Below are 4,709 nucleotides of genomic sequence, written 5' to 3'. Positions count from 1 at the left end.
GGATTATGGGTGTGAGTGCTGCTGGGATTATGGGTGTGAGTGCTCCACGCAGCCTGGGCTAGAGAGCCTGAATGCGACATAAGGCAGACTCGCTTGCTCTCTGTGGCCGCTGTTGCTGCTACCCCTCCCTTTCGCTCTATTTTGCTGCCTTCTGCCGCCATGAACTGCTGCCCTCTGCCGTGTGCCGCTCTGCCTTGGAGCCAGCTGAACACGGACTGAAGCCTCCAGTATTTGTGAGCCAAATACACCTTTCCTTCCCTCATTTTGAATGTCAGGTATTTGTCCCAGCAACGAGAAAAGAGTAACTAAAACAGAATTTGGTACCAGAGAAGTGGGGTCATTGCTGTGGCTAAACCTGACCGTGTGGATTATGAGCTTTTGGGAATGGTTTATGGGAAGAGATAGGAAAGGTTCGGAGATGTCACCTTTAAGAGTTCTGTTTGGGAGATTCTGGCCAGAGCTCAGACCAGAAGGCGGATAGAAATCATGCCGGTAATGACCAGGCTGGGGGGTTCTGCTGGGAAGAAGGACCACATTGGTTGGTGGACACATTGATGACTTGTGTTACAGAATGGCAGAAAGTTTTGGTCTGAATTTTGTGCGTGGCCAGAGACTTTGCCTGAGACTGAGATTAAGCATGGTGGACTAATTCATCTTTCAAAAGAAATTTCAAAGCAGCTGAATATTGAGACAGCAGCATGGCTATCATTGGGATCTTTTAGTCAGATTTATGTTGAGAATCAAGAGCAAAGAGCCCAGCAGGATGATTTAGAACGTTGTGAGTTTGGCCAGAAAGCAAGCTCCAATAAAGCTGTGGAGTGTAAAGATGGAGCCAAGAGATGTCCATTGCCGGGAAGGATCAAGAGAATGGAAAGGATGGCCTGAGGGCATCAGAGAAGGTGGTAGGACTCCACCCTTTGCAGCCTCAGAACTGCAAGGGAGAAGGACTTGGAGGGGAGAGCCTCAGCCTGCCATGTTCCAGAATGGCAGTGGCAGCCACCCCAGGTTCCACATGGCGCCCTTATGGAGAGTTGATACGTCAGAATCAGGGTCAGAGCGCTCAGGGATCCAGGCACTCGACCCCTACAGCCAAGAGAGAGGAAAGCCTGGCGAGTGCTCCAGCGGGCAGCAGCCCTTGGCCTCATCCATGCGGCGTTGGTTTCAGGCGCATGCAGAACGCAGGAGTTCTGAGGTTCAGAAGGCTTCCACCTCGATTTCAGAAGAAGGCCTGGGAGGCCAGGCGGTGTGCCCCTGGGAGGGCAGTGTGTGAAGCTGTGAGTGAGAAGCCTGTTCAGTGGAAACCCCAGAAGTTTGGAAAAGCCAGGAACGTGGATCATCTAGGGAAAATACAAGGAGGAAATAAGCAGGCCTAAGACAGAAGCCATGGGAGCTACCACCAGGAGTGCCACAGGGGTGGAGCCACATGGAGCTCACAGTTTGCCACAGATTGCTTCAGATGTCCCACATGGAACTGCAGGACTTCATGTTGGCCCTTCTGGATTTTGGACTTGTGCTGGTCCCAATGCTTGGTATCCTGCTGTGTGTACCTTTTGGAATGGTAATATTTATCTTGTGCCACTGAACGTGAGAAGTGTTTAACTTTTCATTTGTACAGGGGCTCACAGCTAAGTTTGCCTTAGATCTTAGATCTTAGAAGAAACTTGGGGCTTGGACTTTTCAGCAATGCTGAAACTGTTGGGACTTTGGCAGCTCTTAGAGATGGACTAAAATGCCTTTTGTACAAAGGGATGTGCATGAGTCTTTGGGGGTCCAGGGACAGAATGTTATGGTTTGTGTCTAGTTGTGCCCCCCAAAGCCTCATGCAGTCATGTGGTGGACAGTCATGGAGAGGACTTCTAGAGTTTGTGATTAACTCGTGATGCACTGGGATTATGGGTGTGAGCGCTGCTGGGATTGTGGGTGTGAGCGTTGCTGGGATTATGGGTGTGAGTGCTACACCCAGCCTGGTCCGGACAGCCTGAATGCAGCTTAAGGGAGACAGACTTTCTCTGTAGCCACTGTTGCTGTTACTCCTCTTCCCATTTGCTCACCAAGCAACGCCCCTCTGCCGTGTGCCGCTCTGCCGTGGAGCCAGCTGAGTGTGGACTGAAACCTCCAGTAACTGTGAGCTAAACAAACCTTTCCTTCCTTCATTTTGAATGTTGGGTATTTGTCCCAGCAACAAGAGAAGGGTAACTGAGATACCCACAATAATCTCGTTTCTGTGAGAACTTGTTTTGCTTTGTTTTGTTTTATTCTGTTTTGTTTGTCAGATGGGGTCTCACTATGTAGTCCAGGCCAGCCTTGAACTCTATATAGCCACAGTGGGGCTAGAACTCTCAGCGACCCTCCTGCCTCAGCCTTCTGGTGTTGGGACTGCAGGTATATGCCACACGCCGAGCCTGTAAATGAGACTATGTGTGTCATTTTTGGAGAGTATGTCTACAGGAAATATGCTCGGGGCTGTGGGTGTCGCTCGGGCTTGGGCAGAGTGCTGGCCCACCATGAGCACGGCCTGGGTTCCAGCTCCAGCGAGCGGTGACAGCCAAATCCCAGCTGGAAGGTCGCAGAAGGCTCTGCTTCTCCCCTGACGTTGTGTGGCTTATATTATTTCCTGCACTGAAGAGCTGCTTGTACTTAACAAAGCAGGGAAGGGGCAGGGAGGGCCTCGAGCACCCTCACCAAGCAACGCCCCTCTCATTTCCCCAAACACAGCAGCCTGCCCTGGAGCTGCCCGGCCTGGAAGTCACGGCGCCCTGACCAGCCTGGGAAGGATGCGGTCCCTGGAAGCCTGGCACCTGACAGCCTAGGGCGGAGACGCCTCATATGGGACAGCAGCCCAGCGCCTGCGGGCAGTGTGTGAACTGCTGTGAGGCCCAGGCTTCCAGAATGACCTCTGGCCACCTGGGCTCCTTCCAGTTGGTGGCCGCCATTCAGACACCCGAGACGTAGCGCTAACAGGCCTGTGACGCCCTTAGTGCCCAGGGCTGCGCGTGTACTTCACCGACTGGCTCGGCGTGTGCCTACCCTACGCTGGCAGGAGCGGGTAAGCGTTGGACCCCATTCGTGATGGGGTCGGGGATTGCGGTTATTCCCCGTGAACGAGGAATTCCCAGCAAGTGTGGGTCCCAGCTCGCGCTGATGAAGTCCCTGCCTTTGTACACACCACAGGTTGGTGGCCCTGAGCCCAGCGCATTTGGTCTCTGCCTGTGCAGCTCTGAGGCATCCTTGCAGCGCTGGGCTGCGGCGACAGAGCCCGGCCGGCCACCCCCACACAGCATCACGGTGGCCACCCTGGTCCCCGGTGCCCTAACGCAGGGGGAGCTCCAGCTCATCGCCTGCCTTCTCTCTCAGCTCTGGGACTCCCTCATACCCGGCTGAGATTTTTTTTTTTAAACACACAAAACATCTTTTACTTTTACTATGCAGCCTTATTTCCTTATAATACAAGGTATGGGGTGTAGCTCAGTGGTATATTGTTTGTTTAACATGTGCAATCTGGACTGGAACCCCAGTACTGTAAGAAAAACATCTAGGTATGTGACTAAAAGCTACCTTAAGCCCGATAAAGAAAAAGACTTCTGCTTTTTATTTATTTATTTATTTTTTTTTTTTAATTTTTTCATTTATTTATGTGTGTGTGTGGCCAGCTCAGCCCACCAGGGGGCGGGGCTGGCTGGCATGTGGTGCTGGGGGATTGAACCCGTCCCTGTGCTTGTTCTAAGTAGGTGCTTTAGACCACTGAGCCATCTCACCAGCCCCGACTTCTGCTTTTTAAAAAAAATTTTTTTTTAATCTTTTTGTCTTTTTGAGACAGGTATTACCACGCAGGTCAGCTAGCTTCAAACTCACAGAGATCCGCTTGCCTCAGCTTTCCTGAGTACTGAGATCACAGGCATGCACCACCACAACCAGCTTAATACTTTTGTCTTTATATAGTTATTAAAATGTCTTTTTAATGCTTAAAAGAAGCATATGCAACTTACAGTTTAATAGCAATATGACCCTATATTTAGCATATTTCAGTTTTATGTTCTTTTAAAATACCATACCAAACAGATTTAACACAGCAAACACAAAAGCTCTTTTCCTTTGAACATCAACTTTTAAAATACAAAAACTTTTTTAAAACTTCCTGAAAAATTTACAAGCCTTACAAAAGGGATGCACATACAGTACTTCAGAAGACAGTGGGTGTGGCCATTTCCAGGTTTAGGTGAATGTAATGAAGTAATCCCTATAAAACTTTATCTAGAAAATACACACAAGGTAGCTGCCAGCTGCTACTTCTCGTAACTTGGTATCTTTCACTCTCTGGGTATTATGAAAATACTGTTTTCTAAAACTTTTAAAGGGGCAGGACATCTCTAAGATCCTAAAGAGAACCCTAAAAATAATACAATATAACAGAAAAGTGCAACAGAGTTGCTACAACCAACAGGAGCAGCATTCCACCCACAGTCTCAACCAAAATCTGGCTAACTGCCACCTCAACTTCATCTGAGTGTTTGACTTCTTAAAATGCCAATGTTGTCAAGCCTCTTTTGATATCTAAAATATAGACCTAGATTAATTAATACATGACTTAGAAATTGATTTCTTTGAATACAGGAGCTAGACTGATTTGCAGTAAACTTAAGGATCAGAGATAAAATCAGCACATTTTCTTTCATTTTCAATACTCACTACTAGACTGGGCGTGGTGGGGC

Source organism: Octodon degus, unplaced genomic scaffold (assembly GCF_000260255.1).
Source record: "Octodon degus isolate 3935 unplaced genomic scaffold, OctDeg1.0 scaffold00057, whole genome shotgun sequence".
Classification (NCBI taxonomy): Eukaryota; Metazoa; Chordata; class Mammalia; order Rodentia; family Octodontidae; genus Octodon; species Octodon degus.
Note: the sequence above shows the minus strand (reverse complement) of the source record.